Source organism: Cricetulus griseus, chromosome 2 (assembly GCF_003668045.3).
Source record: "Cricetulus griseus strain 17A/GY chromosome 2, alternate assembly CriGri-PICRH-1.0, whole genome shotgun sequence".
NCBI lineage: Eukaryota > Metazoa > Chordata > Mammalia > Rodentia > Cricetidae > Cricetulus > Cricetulus griseus.
The window spans coordinates 133,718,391-133,742,374 of record NC_048595.1 but is presented as its reverse complement, the minus strand read 5'-3'; the positions used below and the strand labels follow the sequence as shown (position 1 = coordinate 133,742,374).

General features: G+C 39.0%; 1 pseudogene; it reads left to right on the top strand.

Annotated features, from left to right (window-relative positions):
• Window positions 1-402: 402 nt before the first annotated feature.
• LOC100772779 overlaps window positions 403-23,984 on the top strand; it is a 69,355-nt pseudogene continuing 45,773 nt past the window's right edge.

Sequence of the window (23,984 nt, the reverse complement as noted above, 5' to 3'; positions counted from 1 at the left end):
CAGTTTCTCTCCTTTTGGTGTTACATTTTGCTATTCAGACTTTTCACTTTCTTTAGTGCATTTCCATACTTTTCTCTTTCTTTATTCATATTTCATATGAATTTTCTATGATCTTGGTCCATTGGTACAGTACAGTGAGTACAGTATATTACAGTCTTACCAGATCTCCAAAGTCTAGACAAGAAGTGTTCAGAAGTGTCACAGTTACTGAGAATTGGGTTACAATTAAAATAATGCCAAGTTCTCATTGTCTCTGTCATTGTTTCCTCTCTGTTGCATCTTTTGTTAAGAGATACAAGATTGAAGAAGTGTAATCATAAGCACAATTATCTCTAGTAACAGACACTATTTCATCACAAAATTGAGGAGCATGTGGGTTTCCTTCATAATGAGCACTAACTGATGTTTCCTACAGGAGCAGCTACACGGGAGCTGAAGGTGATTCAGCCTGAGAAATCAGTCTCTGTTGCTGCTGGAGAGTCAGCCACTCTGAACTGCACTGTGACCTCCTTTATCCCTGTGGGCCCCATGAAGTGGTTCAGGGGTACAGGACAGAGTCGGCACCTAATATATAGTTTCACAGGAGAGAAGTTCCCCAGAGTCACAAATGTTACAGATACTACAAAGAGAAACAACCTGGATTTTTCCATCTGCATCAGTAATGTCACACCTACCGACTCTGGTACCTACTACTGTGTGAAGTATCTCAGAGCAGAATCTGACAAGGAGCTTCATTCGGGGGAAGGCACAGTGTTATATGTGCTTGGTAAGTACTGCAATGTCCTCCTCATCCTCATATCTCCACCAGGTCAAAATGTGTCCAAGATTCTGTGAGCAACAAGGAAGAAGCAAGCCTGTAAATGACCATCATGGTCTGGTAAATGGGGGTAAATCCCTGACCTTTTCTGTCTCACAACACTTATCTTTCTCAATCTTACTCAGTGTAGTGGCTTCATAAAGATAGCTGATGCCATGTTCAATGACAGGTCGAACCTGGCCTACGGTCTCCAGAGTGTATGCTAGCTTCCACACTAGATGTCAAATGAGGTGGCAAGAAGCAGGAAAGCAGGATCTCTTTACCCAAGACATGTGTCTCCACCGTGCCAAGAAGAAAAGCAAGTAAAAGAAAATGTGACAAGGCCAGGGCACAGTGTGGTTTTCTCCTTTTCTCTTCATTCACAGCACACTAGGATCCTTTGGTCCATGCCCACATTCATTCTGGAATCTTTCACCCTACCTTTAGATGTTGGGAACAAAGTAGACCTTGTTGGGACTGCCTGCAAACATTTTTTTTTCTTGCTGAGGCACTGAAATGTCTGGGTAATATTGGATTACTTCCTGGAGGTAGTCTCCATGTACATGAAGTCTAGTCTACAACTTAGGCATCTGGAAAGTCATTTCACTCACTTTGAACTTCCTGATAGAGGCATGAAGCCTTATTTCTTAGTCTTTATTCTGGCAATTTTACAGCACGAAGGACAACCAGACTATGCAGTCCAGCCCTGTTTGAAATGTGAACCCAGTTTTCTAGTGCCGTGTCCAAGAGCACACGGCACCTAAAGCTGAGATATGGCCTTGATCTCACATTTAACTACAGGCCAGCTTCTTGCTGTCCAACATGAGACTGCATCTGCACTTAGAAGCCTAAAATGTAAGAGATGCTGAGTCAGAATTTCTTGAACTCATTCATAATTTCCATTTATCATTCAGCTCTCCAAGGAGCTGCTAAAAGGAGTAACAAGAAAGTTACTACAATATCAGCCATATATTTACTCCATATTAGAACTGAGACCTATTCTCCTGTGCAAATAAAGCATCATAGTCCATTAGCTAAAGATACACTAATTTGGAGTCCAGATCATGAGTTTTTCATTTGTTTCACTTTGTGGACATTAAAACAGTGATAGAGTCTGTGAACTTGTAGACCCACAGTCCTTAAGAAGCCAAATGCCCTCAGGAGGAGGCCTGCTACATTTGAACATGAGTTGGTTTATAAGAATGTTAACATTTTCCTATTTGGTGCTGGGTATAGCAAGTCTTCTTACAACCCTTCAATAGAGAAAGACAGGAGGAGTGACTGCATTCTGACACTACAGATGTCATAAATCAAGACACTAAAAGTGTAGCTAAAAGTGTCAAAGCATAAATATATGATCTCATATCTAGTAAGAATTGTAATAACATGTTGGATTTGTAATCACATAATTGGCCATGGGATTCTAAATTAAATTTCATCTTTCTATGATGATGTTTTAATTCAGTTTTTTATTTGACTTCAAGTAAGTTGTTTATTCTCCTGATTTGATGGACATTTGAGAAGGAGTTTCATATGTACAAATACAAATGTGTATGATATTTCCAAATGCAGCCTGTTACACATAACACCTCAGCACAAGGCATCTACAGAACATACTGCCTTCCTTCCACTATTCTAACCATATATGAGCTGTCACTTAGGCGCTGTTTCTGTCTGCTCAACAGGATTCTGTCTGTGACAGAATTAACTATTAGGAAATAGACCACTGTAAACTCCTTCTGCAGAGGGTATCCATTGTTTTCAACCTCAAGCTGATTCCAACCAAAACCCATTTAGAGATGCAGGCTGGTGAGCTCTCAATGTTAAATTCAAGCTAAGCACATATAAGAACTACTAGAATGTAAATAAAAGCAAATAACAAGGGAAATCAGGAAGGTTTCTATTTATGTGGCCCTTCTGTGTTGTCATTTATTTCCCGGGTTACTATAGATGCAAATTAAAATTTTCCCTGGATTTAAAAGGTTTCCAGAGGAGGCCAGCAGGAGCAGATGATAGAAAAATATAGAATACATTGGTAGTTGCCTTTGCACAGGCTGAGCACTCCACCTGACCTTGCCATTCATCATTTACTGGTGACAATCTTTGCTAAACTCTGGAGACAAAAGATCAATAAATATCACAGAAGAATCAGGACAAAACCCTGCCAAAAAAGAAAAGAAAAAAATAAAGGAAAACTACCTCAGGAAGATATACAGTTAAAGTCAGCTACTACTTTGGAATATAGTAGATTGTTGGTATGGCTGAAGTGGTGGTATTGAATCTAAGCACCACAATAAAAAAAATGACAATGGGGTCAATAACTAAGAAAGTTCCTCAAAATATTATATTATCCTTTGTAACCATCACAATCACATTCGTTTGTAAATGCCCCTTTGTAGCTAAACTGGCTCAGGCCCTGCAGCCAGAGTTGCACCTGAATAGACAGTAGTCCTATGGCCAATGTGGAATAATGCCCTTGTTCACTGTAAAGGTTTGTGACTCATATTGGTGTAATTAAATGCTAATTGGCCAGTAGCCAGGCAAGAAGTATAGGTTGGGCTACCAGACTAGGAGAATTTTGACAAGAGGAGGTCAGAGAATGAGTCACCAGCCAGATACAGACAAAGAAAGATGAGAATGCCTTCCTAAGAAAAGGTATGAAGCCATGTTCTAAATATAGATAAGAATCATGGGTTAAATTAAGTTGTAAGAGTTTATTAGCCATAAGCCTCATAAACAAGCCAAACAATTTATAATTACCATAAGCCACTGTTAGTTTATTTGGGACTGAATGGCTGTAAGACCCATGTTCGATTCTGAGCACCCACATGGTTACCTACAACTATATACAACTTCAGTTCAAAGGACTCTGACTTCTTTTAGATTCATTGCCTGCTAGGCATCCATGTGGTGCATAGATATATATGGAAGTAAAATACCCATACACATAAAATTAATTTAATTAAAATACATATTTTAACAACTGGTAACTTAAACTGAGGTTTCATTTCTCTAATTAAGTTTCATGTTATTGCATATTGAGAAGTATATGGCATTATCACTCCTCCTGGTAAAGCGACCCCTTTGTGAGTTATGGGCCTCAACTAGAATCTAGTAATAAAATATACATCTCACCAACTATTCCTAGCACCATGTTCATATCTCACTGGTCAATAATAGTCAAGCAATCACATCTAATAATATTACACATGTAGGGCCATAAGCTATGTTCACAAAAGATGAAAACCAAACAGAAACTGGGTAAAGCATGAGAATTTTAAACAGAATTGCATCTTCAATTAAAATAAAATTCTCAGTGTCTTTGTTCAGTTTCCTCATCTGTTAAATCCTTGTGTTAGAGGCTCAAGACATGTAGTCATGTGCATGCTGAACTCTAGTAATAAACAGTATTTCATCACAAAATGGAGCAGCCTGTGTATTTTCATCATGATGAGCACTAACTGATGTTTCTTGCAGGAACAGATACACGGGAGCTGAAGGTGATTCAGCCTGAGAAATCAGTTTCTGTTGCTGCTGGAGATTCAGCCACTCTGAACTGCACTGTGACCTCCCTGCTCCATGCGGGGCCCATGAAGTGGTTCAGGGGTACAGGACAGAGTCGGCACCTAATATATAGTTTCACAGGAGAGAAGTTCCCCAGAGTCACAAATGTTACAGATGCTACAAAGAGAAACAACCTGGACTTTTCCATCCGTATCTATAATGTCACACCTACTGACTCTGGGACCTACTATTGTGTGAAGTATCTCAGAACAGAATCTGACAAGGAGCTTCATTCTGGGGGAGGCACAGTGTTGTATGTGCTTGGTGAGTATTGCATTGTCCTCCTCATCCTGATATTTTCACCAGGTCAAAATGTGTCCAAGATTCTGTGAGCAACAAGGAAGAAGCAAGCCTATAAATAACTCTCATATTCATAGAGTGAGTGTACCCCAATTCTAGACCAAGAAACTGAGGATCGGAGGGGGCAAGTTATTTTCAGGAGCTGTCACTTCTTTTAAACTGGGGTAAAACTATACCCTTGTCTTCCTCACAATATTTATCTTTCTCAATCTGTCCCAGGCTAGTAGCTGGATAAAGACAACTGATGCCAGGTTCAGTGACATGTCAAACCTGGCCTACTGCCTCCAGAGTATAATTCTTCATGAAATCAAGTCTTCTCTTTCTATTAAACCAGCCTACTATCTACCAGCTTCCAATCCATATGTCAAATGTGATGGCAAGAAGCAGGCAAGCAGGAGCTCTTTGTATGTGTCTCCATTCTCCCAAGGGAAAAGCAAATCAAGGCAGAATGTGACAACGCCAGGGCACAGTGTAATTTCTCATTTTGTCTCATTTCTCATTTGTCTTTATCCACAGCACACTGAGATCCTTTGGTGCATGCCCACATTCACATTGTAATCTCTCACCCTTTATTAGATGCTAGCACCAAGAGATACCTTTGTATTGGGACTGACTGGAAACATTTTTTTCTTACTTTACAGGCACTGAAGTGTCTGGGTAATGTTGAGTTTATACCCGGGAGGTACTCTCTATGTACATGAACTCTAGTCTACAACTTAGGCATCTGGACAGTCACTTCACTCACTTTGAACTTCCTGACAGAGGCTTGAAGTGTTATTACTTCACCTTTATTCTGGCAATTTTACAGCATGAAGGATAGCCAGACTATGAAGCCCAGCCCTGTCTGAGATAAGAACCTAGTTTTCCAGTGCCCTGTCCATGATCACATAGGCAGTTTTTGCTGTGCTATGGCATTGAATCCACATTTAATTCCAGGCCAGCTTCTTGCTGTCCAACATGAGATACCATCTCAACTTAGAAGCTGGATATATAAGAAACACTAAGTCAGAATTTCTTGATCTCAGTTAGAATTTGTATTCATCTTCAGCTCCTCAAGGTTTGAAGATGTTCCTCACACTCAGATGCTAAGTAGTAACGGGGAAATTATAACAATGTCAGACATACCTTCACTCCATATCAGAACAGAACTGTTCTCCTGTGTTAAAAAAAAAAATAGCCTCATAATCCTCAATAATCCTCATAATCCTAAAGCTAAAGATACACTAATTCAGATACCAGATCATGAATTTTTCAATTTTTTCACTTTCTGTCCACTAACACAGTGATACAGTGAATGAACTTGTAGAGCCTTATTAGTTGAATGTCCTCAAGAGGAGGCCGGCTACATTTGAACATGAGTTGGTTTATAAGGATGTTAACATTTTCCTATCTGGGTGTGGTATAGCAAGTCTTCTCACACCCCCTCAACAGAGAAAGACAGGAGTGTCTTCATCCTGACACTATAGATGTCATAAAGACACTAAGGTTCTAAGTAATGCAATGACTAGATACTTCCAACCAGCAAATGGCTCAGTCAAGATGGAATTCAGAACCTTCCAGAGACTCTAGATTGATCTAGCATTTTCCTTTGCCTAAGCATTCCCTTGAGGAAGTAGATTGAAAGAGAGGCATGAAATAGCAGTGTGTTGTTTACCACATGTCAGTTATGTCATTTTTTATCTAAAACATTGCTATAGGGTAGAGGTCACTTTATTGCTTTACAAAAAAATCACTGAGGTTGATAGAGGTCACATGACTGGTGAGTAGGTGAGAAAGAAGCTATTTTGACTATAGCACCCTACCTCATAGAGTAACACAGCACACATGGTATTTCTCTTGCTTAGCTTATTGTCTCTGAGCAGCAGAGAATAGAGCTGTCCCCTGAGTCCAGTCTTGAAAATGTGGTCTGTCCATGAAATAAAGATCTGCAGGAGTCCCTGGAATAAGATCCTTCTTTCTGGACTTACCAGCAACACAGATTTGGCCTAGAATTCCTCAGGCTAGATTCTTGGAGAAGAGGTGGAATCAGTGGCAGGGTTACAGAAGTGGGGACAGCTGCTTTGTTGCAGCAAATGAAAGGTGAGGGCACAGGAGATGGCCTCTGAGACACAGCAGGCCAGAGGAGACAGAGTCTCTGTTTCAGCCTCACTGTCCTCATCTGTGGCATGAAGACCACAGATCCTTTAGAGGGAAAGATTGGGCCCTCTGTGTACTACCCAGCATGGCAGCACACCCCAAAACAGGTGGCATCATGGTTGTGCAACCTTGGAAAGCTTCCTGAATTTGCAAAACAGTTTCCCCTTCTGTAGAATGAGGATACCTTCACCTGATTTTCCAGGGTGCTATGATCTCTTGTCATTACTATGGACACACCCTACATAGTTGTGTAAGGACTATCAAAGGGCAACAGTAGAGCAGTGGTGTACAAGAGAGAGGACTGAGACTAAGTGTCTACATATGCAATCCAGCAGTGTTATGCTCTGACATGAGCCTGGGACAAGACCCTCCACATAGGGGCTTACAGGTTCCCCTTTTCCTGCTAGCACAATATGTATAATTGCTATACTAAAGGAGTGAAATCCTATAACTTAGGACTTAGAGAAACTGCTGGCAAGTAGGAAATATTTCATATTGTGGTTTTGTTATTGAGAAGCCGTGTGACTTTGGAGTTTCACTTTCCCTCTCCAGGTCTTATTTACCAATTAAATCAGAAGTTTGTGTGAGGAGTGGGAAGGGGGTTTGGTGGCTTGCAATCTGAATTCTCTTTTCTCTTTGGAATCAAGTAGGAAACTGAAAAATCCTGGTTCAATGTTCCTTTAATTGGTCTGATATGTGTTTTGGCACCTGGCGTATCAAATGACTCTAGAATGTTCTATAGATAGACTGGGTTGAAAATTCCCACAGATGCAATTTGGGGAACAACAAGAGATGTTTGTGGTTATTCCCTTGATACAGCTGTTAGACTATCTAGGTCAGAAATGACAACCCCTAATATTTCAGAGTAGCAGGGATCAGCCTGCTGTACACAACACTCTAAAACCTTGTAATGTGCAAGTTACATTTCAGGGAGCAAACCACAGAGTTCAAAGATCCAACCATTCTAGGACCCTATTTAGCTTGAATCTTGGGCACCACTTTCCTGTGTTGCAACAGGTTTGCAGTAGAACAATTTTTGAGACTGGACAGTTCTCTCTTTCATTCAGAACTCTACCTAAATGACACAGTACACCACTGAGCTCTGTCCTTCAAACTTCTTATAGTCATCTTCTATTTGAAATTAGCCCCTCTGTGGAATTACTTGTGGTTCTGATTGGAGTATGATAACCTCTAGCCAACTTAATGAATAGATCACTAAAAATAGAAGGATGCCAAGGTACAGAACATTTCTCAGGCTGTGGTTTGCAATCCATCTGCTGATTGAAGGTAACATTTAAGATATTTATATTATGATTTGTAACAGAAGCAAAATTATAATTCTGAAGTAGCAACAAATATAATTTTACTGTTGGGGGTCACAATCATATGAGGAACTATATTAAAGTGTCCAAACTTTAGCAGGTTGGGAGTAAATGGTATAGAGGCTCTTCTCCTTACATAAGTTTTTCTCAATTGGTGCATGAACAATCTAGACACATGCCATATTATTTTTTATGGATTTTGCAAAAAATATATCTATGATCTCACATCCACTAACAACTGCTATGATGTGCAGGATTTACAAGCACATACATAGGCATTGGATTCTCACTTCATTTTCATTTTTCTATGATGAGGCTTTGTTCAGTATTTATGGAAGGTATTTATATTATGATTTTAATGATTTTTGAATTTATGATTCAAATGATTTTGAATTTCAAAATGAAATTATGATTTAATTTTAAACATTGATGCTCATTAGATAAATATCAGGATTCAAATTAATCACCTGTTGTGGGTGAGATGAGCTTTGTCCTTTGGTTTGTGTAACTTGTCAATCCACATGCACTCTGATATTAATCTAACCAAAGGTTGGGTCATAGAATCTGGATGGACAAAACTTGTGATAAATAGTGACAGACTATAATCCCTCAAACCTGTAGGGACATCAGGTGTACTAGTGTTTTGAGATATTGACTTCAAATAACAGTGTTTACACTCCTGGTTTGATGAACATTTGAGAAGGAGTCTCATATGTACAAATGCAAATGTGTATGATATTTCCAAATGCAGCCTGTTACACATAACACCTCAACCTAAGACATCTACAGACCATACTGCCTTCCTCCCACTTGTCTACCCATTTATGAACTTTCAACTAGGGAATGCTTCTGTCTGCTCAACAGGCTTCTCTCTGTGACTCTAGTGATTAACTATTAGGAAATAGACCACTGTAAATTTCTTATGCAGCAGGTAATCACTGTTTTCAGCCTCACTTTCCAGCTAAATTGCATCTAAAGATGCAGTCTAGTGAGCTCTCTGTTAAATTCAGGCTTAGCAAAAATTAGACCTACTAGCATGTAGTAAAAGGAAAAAAAGCAAACAGACTGGCAGAAGCAGGAAGGTTTTCATCTATGTGGCCCTCTGTGATATTGATTATTTCCTGGTTTACTGTAGATGTAAATCTGTAAACTTTTTCCCTTGATTTACAAGGTTTCCAGAGAAGGTCAGCAGGAACAGATGATAGAAAATATAGAATACATTGGTACTTGCCTTTGCACAGGCTGAGAATTCTCCCTGGCCTTTCCCTTCATCATGTAATGGTGTCAATCTTTGCTAAACTCTGGAGACAAAGGATCAAGAAATGCCACAGAAGAACCAGGACAAAACCCTACCAAAAAAACAGAAATAAAGGAAACACTTGAGGAGGATAAACAGTTAAAGTCTGTGGTTGAGACACAGCTCCCACCTTGGAATAAAGTGGATTAATTAGTGTTGCTGAAGTCCTGGTGTTGATCCCAAGTACCATAATAAACAATGACAATGGGGACAATAGCCAAGAAAGTTCCTTAAAATCTTGTGTTATCCTTTGTAGCCATCACAATCACATTCTTTCTAAATGCTCCTTTGTAGCTAAACTGTCTCCTTCTATTGTCTCAGACCTTGCAGCCATAGTTGCACCCAAGCAGAGAGTGAGGTACACATGCATGTCCCATGCCTCATGTGGGATAATACTCTTGTTCATTGTAAAGATTTGTCACTTGTATTGGTTTAATAAAATGCTGATTAGCCAGTAGCCAGGGGGGAATGTATAGATGAGCCTACCAGAATAAGAGAATTCTGACAGGAAGAGGGCAGAGAATGAGTCACCAGACAGATACAGACAAAGAAAGATGAGACTAACTTACCAAGAAAAAGCACCAAGCCATGAGGATAAATGTAGATAAGACATCCTTTTGTTTATTTGGGACTGAATGGTTGCTAACCTGGGCAGGAAACTTGCATCTACACATGGCTTCTCCCCTAGCAACATCACACTGGAGTGGTTTGAAGAGAGAAATGACCTCTCACTTCCCAACTACTGTGGACCCAGTGGAGGAATGAATGAGACCTTAAGAAGCTGGAAATGAAAGCTTACTTTGAGTTCTTATGTTGAGTTCTTGCCCTGAGACCCTGTGACCTAATCTAATAATACTAAAAGGAAATCTAAGGTTCATAGGAACAAGATCATCAAGAGTTCTGAAGGCAAGTTTTGCTAGTAAAGTAATTCCCCTTGACTTGTTACTATGCTAGGTTTTAGGAAGATTTAGATAGAGACCCCTTCATATGAATATGTTTTAGTTCTCTTTCATGAAATACCAGTAGTGGCACTCAACTCCCATGATTGTTTTTAAAAAGCAGTTTTCTTGTCATAAAGCCTTTGTTGTGATCTTCTGCTGGAGAAGCAATGCATTATATCACCAATTATGTATCATATCACCATTAAAACAACAAAATTTAGAAAGTACTAGCATCCTTGGAATGTGAAGTATGTAAATGCTGCATAATTATACTCTCTGATGGCTCTGTCAGTCCACAGTAGGTGCTCAGGCAAATAAGGATATTTTCATTCTAACCCCAAACCATCATTGAATTCAATGAAATTATCTATAATTCACAACAATGATTACAAATAGGCAGCATTTTCAGCTCTCTCTCTCTCTCTCTCTCTCTCTCTCTCTCTCTCTCTCCTCTCTTTTGTCAAGACAGGCTTTCTCTGTGTAGCTTTGATTGTCCTTGACTATGCCCTGTAGAAAATGCTGGCCTAGACCTCAGACATCTGCCTGCCTCTGCCTCCCAAGTGCTGGGATTATATGTGTGAAGCACCACCAAATGGCTACATTTTCAATTTTTAAAATTACTTTATAGATTTTTTTGTGTACCACAAAATTAGGTTCTTCAAAAAATATCACCTTCCACAATATTCCCAATAACAAATAAGTTCAGAATTTTTTTTGTTCATTTCACCCGAGTTTGCAAACTTCTGTTATAGAATTTCTTAAATGATCATGTTGTCCTTTTTAAATCTAAGTGCATATGTAATTATATAGTGATATTCCTCTATTGGTACTGGTGTGGAAAAATTTTGATATCTCTTTCATTTTGTTAGTCTTTCTGGAAGATTTCCAATATTTTCCTTATCTAAAAAGCACTTATTTCAGTGATCATATCTGTTTTTTTTCATTTCCTATTTCATTGATTTTCTACTGTTCTCCCTTCAATATTATTGCAAGAATTCGGAGTTATAACTGATGGGTCATCAAATGATACAAAGGAAATTAGGGTCCCATCTTGGGATTATTAGTCCCACTAATAGATGCAAAAGACATGAAGCTTAATGAGAATGTAATTAGAGTGTGAAAGTAAAAATGCCTTGGACAGACAAGTTTTAAATCTTATCGGACAACCAGACATTGATAATATAGGAAAGAATGGAAAAAACAAAATTATACACAAATAAACAAGCAAATATCTCATGCTATTCTAGCCAGCATAAAGTTCAGACACATAGTGAACAACTGGTTTGCAGGGAGCAATAGAAAAATGGTAGTGCAACTCATAGTACCAGATAAAGCAAGCTTTGTTTCTAGCAATCCCTGAAAGATATGCAAAAAGTAAAAGAAAAAGTTGTTCCTCCTTAATTAAGCCTCAGAAAGTTGAATTTCATTGCACCTCATCTAGATGAACTCTACTAGGGAAAGAAATACTGGGAACAAAAAGGGCAGATCTCATTGAAGGTATAATTATTTCACCTCTTTATTTAGCATGGATTTTCTTTGACCTGTGTTTCTAGGACACAAGTTGAGATTCTATTCTCTTGATGTGGCTTACTTTGGCTTTTATTGCTACTCTATTCCATTCATTCAATTTGCTCCTGGTTTAGTTTGATCTTTTTGCTATCCTTGAGGTCAGAGGCAACTATGTAAAAGAATTGCCTTTCTATAGGTAACTATTGTCTGCCAACAATTACACTTCCACCACAAGCCCTGGGAGAAATGAGAATTAGTGCTGGGATCTTCTGTGCCAGCCAGTTCAGTAATCAAATTCCAAATTCTCTTATTTGAGTGTTATCAAAAACTTTAAATGGCCAGCTTCTAAACGTTTTGCTCAGGATTCAAAAAGGGAACTACAAATAAGCAACGGAACTAAAATCTGTGGGAAAGAAGAATTGACTCACACACAATGGCTCCTCTCCATGTCCCTTTATTCTTCTGCTCTCTTCTTCTTTTCTTTCTCTCTCTTTTTCCTTTTCTCTCCACAGTTCTTTGGGGTACAATGTGAGGCTTGAGATTGTCATGGTCAGCAAGGTTGATAAGATTTACAAAGAGAAAAAAACTAAAACTGCTAGGAGAAGCTTTTAGCACCAATTGCTTAGGGCTGTAGGTCAAGGTGATGGTCTAAGTTTACTTTGCACAAGAAACAAAACCTGGCACCTTCCAGGGCTCTGGTTTCAGTGTCCACAGGCCATCAAGAAATTTTACTCCCCCCTCCCAGGATGAGCAAATAGGTTGATTACCTTTGCTCTTATCTTCTCAGGGGAAGCACAAGCAGTGAATTTCTGAGCTAGAATCTTGAGTTAATAAAAGAAGAAGTTTGAGAATCTTTTAGTGCAGGCTTAGTTTAGGTTATCACTTCTCTGCCAGTGAGGTAAAACCAGGGCGTGCTTATTTTTTCTGTCCATCTAGGGAGCTGTGAATCAACAACTTTGAGCATATATTAATTCTATGTCCTTGGTTATCTGGGAAAGTCTTAGATGGGATGCTTTGGCCTGGGCCCTAAGCAGTAACTAGATGCCTGTCCATAAGGATAATTGTAGGAAGACAGATCTCTGCAATTAAAAATGGTAAGGGAGACAAGTACCTGATAGTGGGAAACAGGTCTCATATATAGCTAAGAAATGTAATCAGTAACCTGGGACCTGTTAATGAAGAACAGGTTTTACATATAGCTAGGGGATGTAATTAGTAAACTCAAAACGCATGGGAGAATTTGTTTCCAGTAAATTACCAGATAGTGTTGAACTGTGGGGAGTAAATCCCAAGATTTTTAAAGAGAGGAATAAGCTACAGGAAGAATCTACAGCAAGACCCATTTTTATTTATAAGACTATATGCCTTGCAGCTTGGTATAATCCATCAGAAGAATCCTTAATTATTCTGTCTTTTCTTATCAGAAGTTGTCTGTCTAATTATTGTGTGATGTTGTAGCTTGTAGCAGAGTGTCTTCCATGTCAGAATCCAAAGGAAGTATTCTATGGTGAATGTAGGAAAGCAGGCCTTTCCAGAACATTGTGGATGTTTACACAGATATGTAACAGCCAGTGTAGATGAGGGAGCCCTGGCATCACAGTGCAGGGACAACAAAAGATACAGAAGCTCCTCAGACAACTGGATCTTGGGAAGGCCACTGAGAAATCTCTGAGACTGAAGAGGAGGGAAGAGGCAACAGAACTCATATCTCAACTCTGCTTCGTCAAGTTGGGAGTTTTCTTCTTTCTGAGGCCTATCAAGACAATTCTGACTCTTGTTTGTTCTGTCATTGTTGTTTGTTTCTTTTGTTTTCAGTTTCATTTTAAACTCAGGCAAAAAAAATGTGTTTTTTAATTTGCAATTCAAAGATACCAAAGGAAAGTCATTTCAGGTACTCAAACATAACACCCACAGTCAAAAGCAAAGAAAAACAAATGCAATCTTACTCTTTTTTGCTTTGTGATTCTCACCTAGTTTTCTTCACTTTTCTCACATGATGTGTGGATCTCTGTCTAATGAAATGGTGCCACCCACATGTAGAGTGGCATTTACCATTTCAATTAACAATCAAGATAATCCTCCACAGAACAGGTCAACCATATCTTCATAATCCCTCATCTGAAATGCTCTTCCTAGACAGTTTTAGCTACAGGCAGGTGGGCATTTACTACTACCTATTACAGTCAGTGTCTAAGGAAGCCTGGTCTAGTAAGAACTCACACTTACTTCTGATCCTTTTGTTTTCACATTCTAAGTGTTAATATTATTGGCATGGGCTAGCAAACTGTTTTTTGTTTGTTTGTTTGTTTGGGGGTTTTTTGTTTGTTTTGTTTTTTTTTCTGTTTTGCTTGGTATTGAATCTGTGAACCCAACCTAACCTTACATGATAGGCAAACCCTAAAACCAATCAACAGACTGTTTCTACTTCTGAAACCAAATTTTAATCTTTGATTAATTTCAAATTAAAGATACTACTTCTTGAACAACAGAAAAAAAATTGAAGGCATCTACACTGTGTTGGATGTAGGGTGCATTATGGCTGTGGCACAAAACCATGATGTCTTTTCTGATAGACTCATGTATAGAATTTTTGTCCTTAATCTGCATGTTTTCAGCAAGTGATTTGGATCAGGCTGTTTGCTGATTCCCCAGGCTCCCTTACCCCCAAGAATCTGGACTTTTCGAGGATGCTTTTATCATATCAAGGCACAGAAATTTCTGGGTAACTGAAAGACTGAACTTGTCTTGTCCACAGTCATTCTCCCAGGGATGATACTAAATTCCATCAATAAGGACCTTTCTCAATTCCACTCATCTTCCCCAGTGAAGAGGCAATAACTTTTGTTTTTGTTTATGTTTTTGATTTTCAAGGCAGGGTTTCTCTATGTAGCTTTGGAGCCAGTCCTGGCACTCTCTCTGGAGACCATGCTGGTCTCAAACTCATAGATATCTGCCTGACTCTGCCTCTCGAGTGCTGGGATTAAAGGCGTGCACCACTAACGCCCGGCAGTAATAACACTTATAGCCTCCTAATAGTTCATTCTCAATCACAATATGGGTGACTATGGCACAGGAACACAGATTTAGGTTACTGAAAAGGCTACTGTGTTTTTATACGAACAGAACAAAGAAAGTCATAAGTCAAGACATCTTGAAATACATTGGTGTAAAAATGGAAGTGGGTTTGGGGGTTGCAACACAGCAGAGAACCCTGCTAGAGGCTTCAGGTGCTATCTGATGATACCGTTAGCATCTGGGTTATTGGAAGCTAGTGGTCTGCTGAGTTAATGCATTTGACAGGAAAAGTAGTGTTCTGCTTGTACATTCCAAATCATTCATGTAATGGTGACAAAGCTGTTACGACAACTACAGAGGAAAGCATTCTATGGCTATTAAGAGGGCTAAATATGGTCCATAATAATTTAGCTCTGGATCTGAAATGTAGAAAATCTCTCCAATTTACTGAATTTCAAAAAATTAGTAATCTTTACCAAAGGTTCAGTTTGAAGATTTGGATGATTTGTAATTTTTTTTAATTTTAATTAGTGAGAAAATTATTTTACATGGCATTACCAGGTCACTCTCTCCTCCCTTGCCCCCCCACCCCAACTAGTCTGTCATATTCTTTGGGATAGGGCCTAGGCCAACACCCTTGTATCTAGGCTCAGGGACTATACCTCCATGTGGGACTGGCTCCCAGAGTCCATTCCTATGTTAGGGATAACTACTGATCCACTACAAGAGACCCATAGATTTCCAAGGTCTTCTCACTGACACCCATATTCAGGTGGTCTGAATCAGTCCCATGCTGATTTCCCAGCTATCAATCTGGGGACCAAGAGCTCTCCTTGTTCAGGTCAGCTGTTTCTGTGGATTTCACCAGACTTGTCTGGACCCATATGCTCATCATTCCTCCTTCTCTACAAGAGGATTTCAGTTCAGTTCAAAGTTTGGCTATGGGTGTCTGCTTCTACTTCCACCACCTGCTGGATGAAGGCTATCCAATGACATATGAATTAGTCATCAATCTCATTATCAGGAGAGGGCATTTAAGGTAGCCTCTCCTCTGCTGCTTAGATTGTTAGTTGGTGTCATCTTTGTAGCTATCCAGACATTTCCCTAGTGCTTGATTTCTCTTTAAACATATAATTTTCCCTCTATTATATTATCTCTTATCTTGCTCTTTTCTGTTCTTCCCCCAACTCAACCTCCCTGCCCCATAATGTCTTCCTCACACCTCCTCTTCTCCCCTTCTCATTCTCCTAGTTCCCTCTCCTCTCCCCCCATGCTCCCAATTTTCTCAGGAGATCTTGTCCTTTACCCCCTCTCCAGGAACTATATATATCTCTCTTAGGGTCCTCCTTGTTTACTAGCTTCTCTGACAGTGTGGATTGTAGGCTGGTAGTCCTTTACTCTATGTTTAAAATCCACATATGAGTGAGTACATACCATGTTTGTCTTCTTGTGACTGGTTGCCTCGCTCAGAATGCTTTCTTCTTGTTCCATCTAGTTCCATTTGCCTGTGAATTTCAACATCCCATTGTTTTTTGTCCCACTGAGTAGTACTCCATTTTGTAAATTACCACATTTTCTCTATCCATTCTTCAGTTGAGGGGCATCTAGGTTGTTTCCAGGTTCTGGCTATTACAAATAATGCTTCGATGAACATCGTTAAACAGATGTCCTTGTTGTAAGAATGTGCTTCTTTTGGTTATATGCCTAAGAGTGGAATTGTTGGATCTTGTGGTAGACTGATTTCCATTTTCTTGAGGAATCACCATACAGATTTCCAATGAGGCTATAAGAGTTGGCACTCCCACCAGCAGTGGAGAAGTGTTCCCTTTCTCCACATCCTCTTCAGCATAGATTGTCATTGGTGTTATTGATTTTAGCCATTCTGACAGGTATAAGATGGTATCACAGAGTTGTTTTGATTTGCTTTTTCCTGATTCCTAAGGATGTTGAATACTTTCTTATGCGTCTTTCAGCCATTTTAGATTCCTCTATTGAGAATTGTCTATTTAGTTCTGTATCTCACTTTTTAAATGGATTGTTTGGTGTTTTGGAGACTAGCTTCTTGAGTTCTTTGTATATTTTGGAGATCAGCCCTCTGTCGGATGTGGGGTTGATGAATATCTTTTCCCAAACCATGGGCTGTCGTTTTCTCTTGTTGACTGTGTCCTTTGCCTTACAGAAGCTTCTCAGTTTCAGGAGATCCCATTTATTAATTGTGATCTCAGTGCCTGTGCTACTGGTGTTATGTTCAGGAATCGAAAGTAGGGAATACCATTGAAACATTTGGGGTTTTTTGTGGTAACTTTTAGTCATAAAAATAAATGTTATGTGGTATTGAGTTCATATTCCTACCCGATCTCTCTAGAAGGGCAACATGTTGACCTGTGGCAGGGCCAACAGGGATCTTCAAATGTCTTTACAGCATCTTCCACTTTGAAGTGTTGAAGCTGGGATAGGAAACAGACTCAAACTCCTTGAGCTTTGATGGGCTTAGGGATCTACAAATGGGCCAGTTTAAGATATATGATGATAAACTACTTGTGTCCTCTCTAACAGTTCCTCCTACCACTTGATTTCCAGAAAAGAAGATGTCAGATACTACTGAAGTCCTTGTGGCTTTATTCCTTGGACCCAAACTGCTACTGGTAATTGGTGCCTCTGCCATCTACATTCGAAAAAAGCAGAAGGCCTGACTCTCAGTTAGGAGGGATGCAGGGAGTATTAGTTACTATTATATCAATGTGCAACTCATCCTGATGAAAGGAATTTATTGAAAAGGGGGGTTATATGGTCTTACTATCCCAGAGGCATATGATTTGTTCAAGCCTGAGAGGCATGGAAGACAGATCATGGATCTAAGAGCTCACATCCTCAGTGGGAAGCTTGAAACAGAGAGAATTATCTGGAAGTGTCAGTACATTTTTAATATCAAAGATGTGATATTCTTCCTCTGGCAAGCCTGTACTATCTAAACTTCTCCAAAGAGTACCAACAATAGGGAACCAAGTATTCAAATATTCTTCTTATTCCAAGCACCAAGGGGATAACAGTCTATGGACTAACATAGGAGGACAGGATCAGTATGAAGCCCAAGGCTTTTGTTAAACAGCTTTATGATTTATGATAACAATGATCATGTTGTTGGGGATCTCAGTAATCTCTTAGAATTTTTGAGACATCCCAAGCTCCCTGGAATTATGTATATCCTGCACAGGATATGAAGGACATGGTTCTGGGGTACAATGTAAAGTATTGGTCTCACTGCTCCTGTTGGAAGTCACCATAGTAATTGGAAGGCAAGGGTTTATGGGAAACAACAATCTACATTATGGACCAATTTTTGGAAGTTCCAGAGACCTGTAATATAGACTGTTACTTCATTGTCCTCTTTGTGATCATGATGAACAGACTCAGAAAGACTATATGACTTAGGAAATAGGCTGGGATGACACTTTTATGACAGGGGCATCTCTTCCCCTCAGAACAAGAGGAGAGTAGTACCAGAGACATGGCAGCACTAAGGTACAGAGTGTACATGATGAAAGAACTATTGGATGATAAGTGATTATCTACAGCTTTTCTCTTCATTCTCTGCCACAATGGATCCTAAATATCTGCCATCACCTTTCTTGGATGGACTCAGCCTACAAGAAGCTAGTGAGGAGCTGTGGAAGACTGCTACAAATGCCTCCTTTACAAGGACAACTGCAACTCAGAATTCCCTGTTGTTCCTTTGCATAAGCATTGATAGCTCAGAGCTGTGTTGCTGTGAATTTTGCATTCTATTCTTGGTGTTCTTATCTCATTAATAAAAGAATTTAAGAGTGGACTCAAGTCAAAGTTCAAAGATAATCTATTCAATTTATGAGGAAAAATTCCAAGTTTGGGCATGTATAAAACTCAGCAACCTCACAGAGGAGGAGAATCAAAGATTAAAGGGAAAAACATAGTCATGCTGTTTAATAAGGCTTGCTTGGATGTCAGATGTATTTGGACACACTGCAACATTTGTGAAAAAGGGGGCATTTAGATTAAAAAGTAACAAAGTCTAAATTATCACAAAAGGTATATTTAGAGTCAGTCAGCAAAAGAAAGACACAGAAAAAAGAAAGAAAAATGAAAATAGTTCCTGTCTGATCTAGCCACAGTGATGTAGGGAGATCAAATTGAACATCAACATAACATGAAGGGGCAGCACTATTAGGGAGAACTCTTGCAAGTGAATAGGTAATTTATTAATTAATGAGAAATTTTGTTGTGTTCTGTGTTTTTGACACAGGGTCTTACTATATAGCCTTGCCAGTCCTGTATATTGCTATGCAGACAAAGGTTATCTTAATCTTATTAAGATCTTATAGGCAATACCCCCTGAGTCCTGGTATTGAATGTATGCTGCACCATCTTGCCACCCTATTGTCAGGGCCCATAAAGAGGGGTCCATTTCATCTTGCCTCAAGAGCAGATGATTCAAAACTGTCCTTATACCTATAAGTCTATAGTTTGGCTGCTGCAGGATGTTTCTGCCTTGGTAGTGGAAGGATTTATCTAAATAACAACAGACTTGGGCTCAGGTATATTTACTTTTGACCCTGAAGGTAGGTTGGCAGGTGTGTCTATCAAATACATGTAGGATTAATGGAAATAAATCTGTTTCTCCTTATTCGTGATAATAGAAGTCTTCTGCCGTTGTCCTCCACTTTTGTTTGTGTACCTAAGAAGGTTGAAGAATGAACTTGGGTTGTTCAGTAAGGACTAAATCTGCCCTCCCAACAATACTCCTGTCTCCATCTTTTCTCTTAACTCCTTTAACTCCACATTCCCCCTCTCAAGTACAAATCAGCTGGTTCCAACTACAGTCCTCAAAGACAGCTTCACACACTCCATGAAAATTTATTCCACCCAACCCTTTAGTATGGTTTTTTCTTTGTTTTTTACTTATTAAAATTACGTTTTACTTACTTTCATATGAAGCTTTTTATTGTGTTGTGAACTCATCAAATACAGCCATTTGGGATAATTTTGTCTGTACCATTTATCATTTTACTAGCTTAGACAAGAGTTTATATAAACATTACATTGAATGTCTATAAGTAAGTATTTTAGCATTTTCTTTGTTTGTTTGGTTGTTATTTTTGAAGACATAGTATCAAGCAGCCCAGGCTGGCCTCAGACTCACCACAAAGCTGAGGCTATCCTTAAACACTTGGCCCTCCTGACTCATCTGCTGAGTACTAGATCATAGGCATGTGCCACCACACCTGGGTGTCTGTGTTCCCATGTAGGTATTTCCAGAAACAGTATGATTTCTGACACAGATTTCTGACATAGAAGCCAGACTGAACCTTATCACACCTCATTGAATAGGGAGGGCCTAGCAAAGCAATACAGCAGAACCCTGCCTTTCTCACAGGCTTCCTGTATAATTCTCAGGTCAATACATGTAAAATTCTTCTTTTGACAACTAGTAAGTATTATAAAATGAATGTATGTCAATAAAGTGAGCCAACAAAATAATACTCATGCCTGTAACCAAAAACTCTTAAGTGGAATAGCTTAATATAAACCAGTGAGTTAGGCAAGTGAAGATTATATTATATGTACTATATTTCTAAGCTATTTTGCTAAGACTAATCTTTGGAAAGCCTTAATTCATTTTAAGGGGAAAATAGTCTGAGCTATACGTTAGTGTTCATACAAACAAAATGCAACCACTAATTTAAAAATAGGAGGGTTCCCCCCAAAAATGTACATTCTTTAATAGAACTGTATTTGAGTCAGAATTCCATACAAATAGAACATATGCCTCAACACAACAAAGCAAGGAAGCATATTTTACATTACATAAACATTTGGGTAATTCAATCAAGCTAACCCTCTCACCAAATACTTGTTTTTTTATATTTATTACAAGCATTGAAGTCAGTTCTGTACATGCCAGCAATCACACAGTTCTAACAGTCACAGAAGCACATCTGGCTGGTTGCATTGAGTGTGTGACATAGCATTTGCTTCACAGGACCTGATGTGAATGAGCTTACTGTCTGCTTTTGAATGTTTCCACTAACCATTCCATGGCCTAATCAAGACCAGTGCCTTTGGTTGCTGATGTTTTAAATATTTGCCACTCTGGGTTGACGATGTGGAAGTTGCTGGCTGACCGGGCTTGGAGAAGCCCGCCTTGCCACCTGAGGCCGGCAGCAGTGGAGGTGGCGGCGCCCAGGCCCAGCTAGGAGTTGCTGGCTGTCCCGGCCTGAGTCCGAGGATAGGCGAGGGCACATCGGCAGTCCATCATGGGTGCCTTTTTCTTAAGTATTTTTTCCAGGCTCTTTGGAACCAGGGAAATGAGAGAATCTTAGTTTTGTGATTAGAAGGTGCTGGGAAAACAACAATTTTGTACAGATTACAGGTTGGAGAGTCGACCGTGACATACACAAACCTCAAATTCCAAGTTTGGGACTTGGGAGGACAGACAAGTATCAGGCCATACTGGAGATGTTACTATTCAAACACAGACACAGTCATCTATGGAGTTGACAGTTGTGACCGAGACCGAATTGGCATTTCCAAGTCAGAGTTAGTTGCAATGTTGGAGGAAGGAGAACTGAAAAAGGCCATTTTAGTGGTGTTTGCAAATAGGCAGGACATGGAGCAGGCCATGACACCCTCAGAAATGGCAAATGCACTTAGTGTGGTTTATAAAAGGATCCAAAGCCCAGGTGATTGACCCTGGCCATCTGGAACATTAGATATCTACCCAGGCCACATTTTCTGTTCTCTTAACCATGAGCTTTCTTTAATAGGTCACATAGCTATTCAACCATTTTCCTGAAAAAGTAACCTAGAAATTATTTAGAAGTGAGATTAGGATCAGACCTTTCAAAAGCTGTTGTTATATCTGGCCTTTGGGAATAACAAGGCTGTAAAAAGGACTAAGACCGTTTTTCTTAGTTGTCTGGAAGTTCAGCTCCCAGGCTACTACCCAACATAACTCAGAGAATACTTCTCAGGAGTGAGATTTGAAAGATTTCTTTAATAAATTCACACCTAATCTGAGCATCACTTTCTTTGATTCTTCTTTACTTCTAGTTCTCTTGTCCTAATTGTCTATAATTACTTAGTTCTAATTCTCTAGTTCCAATTCTGTAATTCTAAATACTTTTCCAATTCTCTGCTTCAATTCTTCTTGCTTCTTTTTTCATCTTGCTTTAAAAAAAAACATTTATGCAGGAGATTTAAGGCAACAAAATTTACAATGGTCACATCTCACAGGTCATAGGACATTCCTTGGTTAAGCAATAATGGCAGAGACATTTCCTATGGCAATACAAAATTTCCAGTTTTGTGGTGTAAGACTGTGACCAGACTCCAGGGACACAGTTCCCAATGAGACAAGCTGTGAGACATAATTTTTTGATGAGCTACACTTGGAAAGCAAAGAATTTGCATGACATTTTAGGCCGCTACATGTTGATAACCTTGGTTAGACACCTGTGGCTCTGACCTTGCACATAACTGTAAACTTATGATCCATTTGCAGAAATATTAATCTAGTTTGAACCTACTCTGAGGTAAAAATAAGCTAATTTTTGCAGTTGGTCCTAGACTGAGGAGAAATGGTTGTTTCCTGATATTCGTTTAAGTAAAAGAATCAAAGCAGACTTTTGAGTGCCTTACACTGCTCATGGGATACTAGATCTAGTTATGGAGCATATGCCAGTATATTTTCTGTATTTCCAAATAATAATAATGAGAAGTAATCTTCCTGACCATTCACAGATATATGTATCCAAAAGATTGAGATGTAGTCATGAGATTACATATACATTTCACATGAAATCACAAACAACACTGAAGGTATTAGGGAAACATCAAAGTTGTTTTTGTTCATGTGAACATACAGACAGGAGTAAATGTTTCCAGAGTCTGTGGTCCCACAGGTCATGAGTGGGCAGGATTCTCCTCCATCAGAGAATCATTCCTCATGTGGGTTGACATCTGAGCACTAGTTGTCACGTGTTGTAACTTCCATGGGCCTCAATACCTCCTCCTTTTTTCATATAATAAAAAAGGAAGCATGTACATTTTTCTAGGGCAGTGACTAATGTGAGTAATTAAATGTATAAAAATGACTAGAGGAATGACAATGATTTTGAAATTAATAATTTATATTAATATTTAATCAATATTTGTCAAGAATTTATATTTGTAATTAACACTTAATAAGTAATATTTGTAAAAATAATCAATATTTATAATTAATAATCAATAGTTAATCTATATTTATGGCAATCTGAGGACTTGTAGGTATAGTTGTATATGGTTTCAGAATATCTCTGATCTATTTTAAGACAGGAGTAATTTAGCAATCTATAATATTATGATATGATGTGGTTAGGCATGTCTAAATGTGATGATTTTCAGTTATTAAAAAAGGATGAATGAGTATAGAATAGATTTTATCTATTAGTCCTTGATTAGTTCTATTAATTTGGTTAATCTGTATTTAAATGAAGCATTCTTAGATAAAGAGCTTATCTGAATTTTTGGATCTGTACATCTGTAGGACTAAGGCTATTGTTGAAGTTGAACTAATAAGTCAAATTTGTAATCAAGGCAATAATAAACTATTTTGGCTATGAGAGGGCAGTACCAATTTGTCTCAAAATATAGATAGCAAGAGTTTCACAACAGAACTATTGTCAGATGTACATAAGTATGTTGTGTCCAAATTCTGAACCCTCCAAATCACCAAGAAACTCATTCTGAGGCAAAAGCAAAGAGTCTTTTATTGTTATTTAATGAGCTAGCCCCTTTAGCTCAGGCCCCTCATCCATTCACCATGGTGGATGCAAGGGGCTGTGAGGCAGGGAATATATTGGGTAGAGCAAGGAGGGTGTCGAAGGGTATGCAAAGGTCTCAAGATTGGTGCAATTTCAGGCTTGAATGACCTGCCCTGTGTTGATTGGTCAACTGGTTGTTATGGCCGATAGGCCCTCCAGGGTGGTTGCTATGCTCTGCCTATCACTGTTGTGGACTTGTGAGGTAAAGAACACTCAGAGCCATAAATCACAGCACTACCAGGTGATTTCTGACTGGTTCCTTGC